Source organism: Phyllobates terribilis, unplaced genomic scaffold (genome assembly GCF_046119375.1).
Source record: "Phyllobates terribilis strain yellow unplaced genomic scaffold, ASM4611937v1 Scaffold_11__3_contigs__length_659146591, whole genome shotgun sequence".
Taxonomy (NCBI): Eukaryota; Metazoa; Chordata; class Amphibia; order Anura; family Dendrobatidae; genus Phyllobates; species Phyllobates terribilis.
Window position 1 is genome coordinate 599,950,940 of NW_027362771.1, and position 10,648 is coordinate 599,961,587.

At 51.1% G+C, this 10,648-nt stretch overlaps 2 non-coding genes across 2 annotated transcripts; both read right to left on the minus strand.

Moving 5' to 3' along the window:
* Nucleotides 1–3,542: 3,542 nt before the first annotated feature.
* TRNAW-CCA (transfer RNA tryptophan (anticodon CCA)) lies at nucleotides 3,543–3,614 on the minus strand. The gene has a single exon. It is a non-coding gene; the product is annotated as a tRNA-Trp (tRNA).
* A 187-nt stretch (nucleotides 3,615–3,801) lies between these two features.
* TRNAP-CGG (transfer RNA proline (anticodon CGG)) lies at nucleotides 3,802–3,873 on the minus strand. Its single transcript has one exon. It is a non-coding gene; the product is annotated as a tRNA-Pro (tRNA).
* Nucleotides 3,874–10,648: the final 6,775 nt, after the last annotated feature.

A 10,648-nucleotide genomic window follows, 5' to 3' on the forward strand; every position in this document is an offset into this window, starting at 1 on the left:
TGCTTTGTTTTTGGCTTACGCCTTTTCTTGTGACATGGTATGACTTTATGGTCCTGCTTTCGTGCAAAAATAAAGGTTATTTTACTCTGACCATTCAGATTGTTCTTTTGGTGTCCAGCTTTAGACACACGGCCGGACTAGGACTCTGTCCGCTCATTGGTGCTGCTCGGCTGATGCTTCACACAGACATGTCAGGCGGGTCACTTCCCGCACCCTCACAACTTTTACCTCATTCTTCTACACACACTCCATAGTGTCAAAGCTCCTCATAGTGGGCCAGACAGTAAAATGGGCCTTCCCCCAACACCAGTTGCCCTACAGTAATATTACCCCCTTTTGTGCCCTCCACAATAAGAATTCCCCTGAATAGTAAAGGTTCACCTCTGTGTAACCATACAGTTATAGTGCAACTTCTGTGCCCATAAACAGTAATAATGCCCCTCCGACACTCCACCCAGTAATAATGCCCACTCCGAGACTCCACCCAGTAATAATGCCCACTTCGAGACTCCATACAGTAATAATGCCCCCTTCAAGACTCCACACAGTAATAATACCCCCTCCGAGACTCCACCCAGTAATAATGCCCCCTCCGAGACTCCACCCAGTAATAATGCCCCCTCCGAGACTCCACCCAGTAATAATGCCCACTTCGAGACTCCATACAGTAATAATGCCCCCTTCAAGACTCCACACAGTAATAATACCCCCTCCGAGACTCCACCCAGTAATAATGCCCCCTCCGAGACTCCACCCAGTAATAATGCCCACTTCGAGACTCCATACAGTAATAATGCCCCTTCAAGACTCCACACAGTAATAATACCCCCTCCGAGACTCCACCCAGTAATAATGCCCCCTCCGACACTCCACCCAGTAATAATGCCCACTTCGAGACTCCATACAGTAATAATGCCCCCTCCGAGACTCCACCCAGTAATAATGCCCCCTCCGAGACTCCACCCAGTAATAATGCCCCCTTCGAGACTCCATACAGTAATAATGCCCCCTTCAAGACTCCACACAGTAATAATACCCCCTCTGAGAACCCACACAGCAATAATGCCCCCTACGAGAACCCACACAGTAATAATGCCCACTCTGAGAACCCACACAGTAATAATGCCCCCTCCGAGACTCCACACAGTAATAATGCTCCCTCCGAGACTCCACCCAGTAATAATGCCCCCTTCAAGACTCCACACAGTAATAATACCCCCTTTGAGAACCCACACAGCAATAATGCCCCCTACGAGAACCCACACAGTAATAATGCCCACTCTGAGAACCCACACAGTAATAATGCCCCCTCGAGACTCCACACAGTAATAATGCCCCTTCCGAGACTCCACATAGTAACAATGCCCCCTCCGAGGCTCCACACAGTAATAATGCCCCCTCCGAGACTCCACACAGTAATAATGCCCTCTCCGAGACTCCACATAGTAATAATGCTCCCTCCGAGACTCCACCCAGTAATAATGCCCCCTTCAAGACTCCACACAGTAATAATACCCCCTCTGAGAACCCACACAGCAATAATGCCCCCTCGAGACTCCACACAGTAATAATGCCCCTTCCGAGATTCCACATAGTAATAATGCCCCCTCCGAGGCTCCACACAGTAATAATGCCCCCTCCGAGGCTCCACACAGTAATAATGCCCCCTCCAAGACTCCACATAGTAATAATGCTCCCTCCGAGACTCCACCCAGTAATAATGTCCCCTTCAAGACTCCACACAGTAAAAATACCCCCTCTGAGAACCCACACAGCAATAATGCCCCCTACGAGAACCCACACAGTAATAATGCCCACTCTGAGAACCCACACAGTAATAATGCCCCCTCCGAGACTCCACACAGTAATAATGCTCCCTCCGAGACTCCACACAGTAATAATGCTCCCCCGAGACTCCACACAGTAATAATGCCCCCTCCGAGACTCCACACAGTAATAATGCCCCTTCCGAGATTCCACACCGTAATAATGCCCCCTCTGAGACTCCACACCGTAATAATGCCCCCTCCGAGACTCCACACCGTAATAATGCCCCTTCCGAGATTCCACACCGTAATAATGCTCCCTACGAGAATCCACACCGTAATAATGCCCCCTCTGAGACTCCACACCGTAATAATGCCCCCTCCGAGACTCCACACCGTAATAATGCCCCCTCCGAGACTCTACACAGTAATAATGCCCCCTCTGTGACTCCACATCGTAATAATGCCCTCTCCGAGACTACACACCGTAATAATGCCCCCTCTGTGATTCCACATAGTAATAATGCCCACTCCGAGACTCCACACAGTAATAATGCTCCCCCGAGACTCCACACAGTAATAATGCCCCCTCCGAGACTCCACACAGTAATAATGCCCCTTCCGAGATTCCACACCGTAATAATGCCCCCTCCGAGACTCCACACCGTAATAATGCCCCCTCTGTGATTCCACATAGTAATAATGCCCCCTCTGAGACTCCACACCGTAATAATGCCCCCTCCGAGACTCCACACAGTAATAATGCCCCCTCCGAGACTCCACACCGTAATAATGCCCTCTCTGAGACTCCACACAGTAATAATGCCCCCTCCGAGACTCCACACCGTAATAATGCCCTCTCTGAGACTCCACACAGTAATAATGCCCCCTCTGATACTCCACACCATAATAATGCCCCCTCCGAGACTCCACACTGTAATAATGCCCCCTCCGAGATTCCACACCGTAATAATGCCCCCTCCGAGACTCCACACCGTAATAATGCCCCCTCTGTGATTCCACATAGTAATAATGCCCACTCCGAGACTCCACACCGTAATAATGCCCCCTCCGAGACTCCACACCGTAATAATGACCCCTCTGTGATTCCACATAGTAATAATGCCCCCTCCAAGACTCCACACAGTAATAATGCCCCTCCGAGACGCCACACAGTAATAATGCCCCTCCGAGACGCCACACAGTAATAATGCCCCTTCCGAGACTCCACACAGTAATAGTGCCCCCTTTGTGACTTCACAGACTAATAGTGCCCCATCTATGGCTTCACACACTTAAGCTGTCAATCAACATGACGTCGGCAGAGCAGAAGTGAAGGAGCTGCTCTGTCAAAGTGACTTCACAGGAAGCAGAATAACTGCCAGCAGGTCAGCGCAGGCAGCACAGGTCAGCGCAGGTCAGCGCAGGCAGCACAGGTCAGCGCAGGTCAGCGCAGGTCAGCGCAGGCAGCACAGGTCAGCGCAGGCAGCACAGGAACATAGTAACATGCAAAAAAAAATCCTGTATAACCTGTGACTCTCATCGTACTCCGCATAATAAGTGCCAGGGTCATTTATCAAACTATTTTCTAACTAAACATAAAAAAACAGGTTTAAAAAACTGTAATTCTCAGACAATCTTGTCATTAACCTCAGCGCTGTGATATCACAGAACCTCCAGTGATAAATTGCAAGTAAATGAGATTTTTTTTGTGAAAAACAAAACACAAAATAAATGTTTATTATTAAACAACATATTAAAAACAAAACAAACAACTGACCCCGACGTGATTTGAACACGCAACCTTCTGATCTGGAGTCAGACGCGCTACCGTTGCGCCACGAGGTCTTCTGCAGCAAAGACTTTCCCTGTGTTTATAGCTTCAGCAGTCCTGTCCACACGTAACATTACACACGGGCTTTTTTTATTCTCTTTTCACTTTTGATGACCGAAGAAAGTCTCCAGCACTGAAAGCGCAGCAAATAGAAACAGCAATGTCTGAATCCTGCAGGAAACATATTTCAGTAAAAAATATGGGCTCGTCCGGGATTTGAACCCGGGACCTCTCGCACCCGAAGCGAGAATCATACCCCTAGACCAACGAGCCATGTGACTGCTCGTCCTGTCACCTGACTTCTTAGCTGCTACGTCACTCGCCTGTTACATTGTATCCACTATGGAACGTTCGGCTCGTGCAGAGATGCTCAGAACGCGCAGGAGAGAGATGGCAGATGGCTGCTGTGCGGCTAATTCTGCCCCCTGCGGCTGCTCTGCGGCTGCTCCTGCCCCCTGCGGCTGCTCCTGCCCCCGTGCGGCTGCTCCTGCCCCCTGCGGCTGCTGTGCGGCTGCTCCTGCCCCCTGCGGCTGGTGTGCGGCTGCTCCTGCCCCCTGCGGCTGCTATGCGGCTGCTCCTGCCCCTCCTGCTCCTGCCCCCGCGGCTGCTTCTGCCCCTCCTGCTCCTGCCCCTCCTGCTCCTGCCCCCGCGGCTGCTCCTGCTGCTCCTGCTCCTCCTCCCCTCCTGCCCCTCCTGCCCCTCCTGCTCCTGCCCCCGTGGCTGCTCCTGCCCCTCCTGCTCCTGCCCCCGCAGCTGATCCTGCCCCCGTGCGGCTGCTCCTGCCCCTCCTGCTCCTTCCCCCGTGTGGCTGCTCCTGCCCCCGCGGCTGCTCGTGCTCCTCCTGCTCCTGCCCCCGCGGCTGCTCCTGCTGCTCCTGCCCCCGCGGCTGCTCCTGCCCCTCCTGCTCCTGCCCCCGCGGCTGCTCCTGCCCTTCCTGCTCCTGCCCCCGCGGCTGCTCCTGCCCTTCCTGCTCCTGCCCCCGCGGCTGCTCCTGCCCCTCCTGCTCCTGCCCCCGCGGCTGCTCCTGCCCCCGCGGCTGCTCGTGCTCCTCCTGCTCCTGCCCCTCCTGCTCCTGCCCCCGCGGCTGCTCCTGCCCCTCCTGCTCCTGCCCCCGCGGCTGCTCCTGCCCCCGCAGCTGCTCCTGCGCCCACGGCTGCTCCTGCCCCCGCGGCTGCTCCTGCCCCCGCGGCTGCTCCTGCCCCTCCTGCTCCTCCTGCTCCTGCCCCTCCTGCTCCTGCCCCCGCGGCTGCTCCTGCCCCTCCTGCTCCTGCCCCCGCGGCTGCTCCTGCCCTTCCTGCTCCTGCCCCCGCGGCTGCTCCTGCCCCTCCTGCTCCTGCCCCCGCGGCTGCTCCTGCCCCCGCGGCTGCTCGTGCTCCTCCTGCTCCTGCCCCTCCTGCTCCTGCCCCCGCGGCTGCTCCTGCCCCTCCTGCTCCTGCCCCCGCGGCTGCTCCTGCCCCCGCAGCTGCTCCTGCGCCCACGGCTGCTCCTGCCCCCGCGGCTGCTCCTGCCCCCGCGTCTGCTCCTGCCCCTCCTGCTCCTGCCCCTCCTGCTCCTGCCCCCGCGGCTGCTCCTGCCCCCGCGGCTGCTCCTGCCCCTCCTGCTCCTGCCCCCGCGGCTGCTCCTGCCCTTCCTGCTCCTGCCCCCGCGGCTGCTCCTGCCCCTCCTGCTCCTGCCCCCGCGGCCGCTCCTGCCCGGCTCAGGGATCGTGTCCCCACTGCTCAGCAGCCGGGTGATTTTTACTTTTTGGACATTTCTCCCTATTTTTTGGGTGTGGGGATTGTCAGCAAAAAAAAATTCCGTTCACACAGTGATGCCGTGTGAACGATGCGGGACCTGCCTGCAGCACTTTGTCTGGGTTTGTGGTCAGTCCTAGGAAGTCATCGCCCTGTCCTTACCTTTCTTAGGGCATATGGGTGTTATACAGTGAGGTCCTCCACTCCAGACCTCCCACCACCCATCCTCCATTATAAGCGGTTGTAGGCACTGACTCCTATCGGAAAGGGTTAATCAGCAAGAAAACTCAGAGGCTTCACATAAGAGGGTCCTCATCCTAGGACCCCTCCAGAGCCTCAGACTGACATGTGCCATATTTGATTAAGCACTATGTAATACCGCTGTTACCCTGTAGAGGCCGCCACTGTGAGGGCATAATAACAGTAATATCCATAGTGCCCATAATAACAGTAATCTCCACAGTGCCCCCCATAATAACAGTAACATCCACAGTGCCCCCATAATAGTCTCACCAGGTGAGGTGGATGCTCTAAGCCAGGGGTGGGCAATTAATTTTCCCGAGGGGCCACATGAGAGACAGTGACTGTTGTGGAGGCCGAACCAATAGGCTGAAATTAATTCGGATCAATATTATAATTATTTTATATTAATTGTATCACTTAATATTGAGCAGAATTAAGCATGCTGACAGCCCCCTATATACCATATGGCCCCCCACATAGCCTCCTATATACAGCATGAGCCCCCACATAGCCCCCTATATACAGTGTGAGACCAACACCACCTCCCACATACAGTATGAGCCCCCACATAGCTCCCTATATAGTGTGAGACCCACATAGCCTTCTATATACAGCATGAGCCCCCACATAGCCCTCTATATACAGTGTGAGACCAACACAACCTCCCACATACAGTATGAGCCCCCGCATAGCCTCCCATATACAGTGTGAGACCCACATAGCCTTCTATGTACAGTATGAGCCCCCACATAGCCTCCTATATATGGTATGAGCCCCCACATAGCCTCCTCTATACGGTATGAGCCCCCACATAGCCTTCTATATACAGCGTGAGGCCCCACATAGCCTCCCTATATACAGAGTGAGGCCTCACATAGCTTCCTATATTATTATTATTTATTATTATAGCGCCATTTATTCCATGGAGCTTTACATGTGAAGAAGGGGTATAATACAAGAACAATTACAACATTGAACACAATGTGACAGCGACTGGTACAGGAGGAGCGAGGACCCTGCCCGCGAGGGCTCACAATCTACAGGGGATGGGTGAGGATACAGTAGGTGAGGGTAGAGCTGGTCATGCAGTAATGTGGTGGAGCGAGGGTTACTGCAGGTTGTAGGCTTGTCGGAAGAGGTGGGTCTTCAGGTTCCTTTTGAAGGTTTCCACGGTAGGCGAGAGTCTGATGTGTTGGGGTAGAGCGTTCCAGAGTAGGGGGGAAGCATGGGAGAAATCTTGTATGGGAGAAATCTTGTATGCGAGTGTGGATGAGATGGTGACCGCCCAAGGGTCCTGACAGTGCGCAGATTGCAGACTTATAACCTAAGGCTGGACAACCCCTTTAAGATCACAGTGCAGGGACATTTTATTGGTGACTGTAATGTGATACTGAGATGTGGGCAGTGTCACCAAGGACGGCCGGCAGCACCGATGCCGATAATCACCGAGGACAGCCGGCAGCACCGATATGGATAGTCACCGAGGACGGCCGGCAAACAGTATCACACAGGATAGGATTAGATACACAGCTCAGCAGACGGTATCACACAGGATAGTATTAGATACACAGCTCAGCAGTCAGTATCACACAGGAGAGGATTAGATACACAGCTCAGCAGTCAATATCACACAGGATAGGATTAGATACACAGCTCAGCAGACAGTATCACACAGGATAGGATTAGATACACGGCTCAGCAGACAATATCACACAGGATAGGATTAGATACACAGCTCAGCAGTCAGTATCACACAGGATAGGATTAGATACACGGCTCAGCAGACAGTATCACACAGGATAGGATTAGATACACAGCTCAGCAGTCAGTATCACACAGGAGAGGATTAGATACATGGCTCAGCAGTCAGTATCACACAGGATAGGATTAGATACACGGCTCAGCAGTCAGTATCACACAGGATAGTATTAGATACACGGCTCAGCAGACAGTATCACACAGGATAGGATTAGATACACGGCTCAGCAGACAGTATCACACAGGATAGGATTAGATACATGGCTCAGCAGTCAGTATCACACAGGATAGGATTAGATACACGGCTCAGCAGTCAGTATCACACAGGATAGTATTAGATACACGGCTCAGCAGACAGTATCACACAGGATAGGATTAGATACACGGCTCAGCAGACAGTATCACACAGGATAGGATTAGATACACGGCTCAGCAGTCAGTATCACACAGGATAGGATTATATACACAGCTCAGCAGTCAGTATCACACAGGATAGGATTAGATACACAGCTCAGCAGTCAGTATCACACAGGATAGGATTAGATACACAGCTCAGCAGACAATATCTCACAGGATAGGATTAGATACATGGCTCAGCAGTCAGTATCACACAGGATAGGATTAGATACACGGCTCAGCAGACAGTATCACACAGGATAGGATTAGACACACGGCTCAGCAGACAGTATCACACAGGATTAGATACACAGCTCAGCAGTCAGTATCACACAGGATAGGATTAGATACACGGCTCAGCAGTCAGTATCACACAGGATAGGATTAGATACACAGCTCAGCAGTCAGTATCACACAGGATAGGATTAGATACACGGCTCAGCAGTCAGTATCACACAGGATAGGATTAGATACACGGCTCAGCAGTCAGTATCACACAGGATAGGATTAGATACACAGCTCAGCAGACAGTATCACACAGGACAGGATTAGATACACAGCTCAGCAGACAGTATCACACAGGAGAGGATTAGATACACGGCTCAGCAGTCAGTATCACACAGGATAGGATTAGATACACGGCTCAGCAGACAGTATCACACAGGATAGGATTAGATACACAGCTCAGCAGTCAGTATCACACAGGAGAGTATTAGATACACAGCTCAGCAGACAGTATCACACAGGATAGGATTAGATACACGGCTCAGCAGTCAGTATCACACAGGATAGTATTAGATACACGACTCAGCAGACAGTATCACACAGGATAGTATTAGATACACGGCTGAGCAGACAGTATCACACAGGATAGGATTAGATACACGGCTCAGCAGACAGTATCACACAGGAGAGGATTAGATACACGGCTCAGCAGACAGTATCACACAGGATAGGATTAGATACACTGCTCAGCAGTCAGTATCTCACAGGATAGGATTAGATACACGGCTCAGCAGTCAGTATCTCACAGGATAGGATTAGATACACGGCTCAGCAGTCAGTATCTCAAAGGATAGGATTAGATACATGGCTCAGCAGTCAGTATCTCACAGGATAGGATTAGATACATGGCTCAGCAGTCAGTATCACACAGGAGAGGATTAGATACACAACTCAGCAGTCAGTATCTCAAAGGATAGGATTAGATACATGGCTCAGCAGTCAGTATCTCACAGGATAGGATTAGATACATGGCTCAGCAGTCAGTATCTCACAGGATAGGATTAGATACACGGCTCAGCAGTCAGTGTCACACAGGATAGGATTAGATACACAGCTCAGCAGTCAGTATCACACAGGAGAGGATTAGATACACGGCTCAGCAGACAGTATCACACAGGATAGGATTAGATACACAGCTCAGCAGTCAGTATCACACAGGAGAGGATTAGATACACGGCTCAGCAGTCAGTATCACACAGCATGGGATTAGATACACGGCTCAGCAGTCAGGATCACACAGGATAGGATTAGATACACAGCTCAGCAGTCAGTATCACACAGCATGGGATTAGATACACGGCTCAGCAGACAGTATCACACACAGGATAGGATTAGATACACGGCTCAGCAGACAGTATCACACAGGATATAATTAGATACACGGCTCAGCAGACAGAATCACACAGGATAGGATTAGATACACGGCTCAGCAATCAGTATCACACAGGATAGGATTAGATACACGGCTCAGCAATCAGTATCACACAGGATAGGATTAGATACACAGCTCAGCAGTCAGTATCACACAGGAGAGGATTAGATACACAGCTCAGCAGTCAGTATCACACAGGATAGGATTAGATACACGGCTCAGCAGACAGAATCACACAGGATAGGATTAGATACACAGCTCAGCAGACAGTATCACACAGGATAGGATTAGATACACGGCTCAGCAGACAGTATCACACAGGATAGGATTAGATACACGGCTCAGCAGTCAGTATCACACAGGATAGGATTAGATACACGGCTCAGCAGACAGTATCACACAGGATAGGATTAGATACACGGCTCAGCAGTCAGTATCACACAGGATATAATTAGATACACGGCTCAGCAGTCAGTATCACACAGGATAGGATTAGATACACAGCTCAGCAGACAGTATCACACAGGATAGGATTAGATACACGGCTCAGCAGACAGTATCACACAGGATAGGATTAGATACAGGGCTCAGCAGACAGAATCACACAGGATAGGATTAGATACACGGCTCAGCAATCAGTATCACACAGGATAGGATTAGATACACAGCTCAGCAGTCAGTATCACACAGGATAGGATTAGATACACGGCTCAGCAGGCAGTATCACACAGGATAGGATTAGATACACGGCTCAGCAGACAGTATCACACAGGATAGGATTAGATACACGGCTCAGCAGATAGTATCACACAGGATAGGATTAGATACACGGCTCAGCAGTCAGTATCACACAGGATAGGATTAGATACACAGCTCAGCAGACAGTATCACACAGGAGAGGATTAGATACACAGCTCAGCAGTCAGTATCACACAGGAGAGGATTAGATACACAGCTCAGCAGTCAGTATCACACAGCATAGGATTAGATACACGGCTCAGCAGTCAGTATCACACAGGAGAGGATTAGATACACGGCTCAGCAGTCAGTATCACACAGGATAGGATTAGATACATGGCTCAGCAGTCAGTATCACACAGGAGAGGATTAGATACACAGCTCAGCAGTCAGTATCACACAGGATAGGATTAGATACACGGCTCAGCAGTCAGCATCACACAGGATAGGATTAGATACACGGCTCAGCAGTCAATATCACACAGGATAGGATTAGATACACAGTTCAGCAGTCAGTATCACA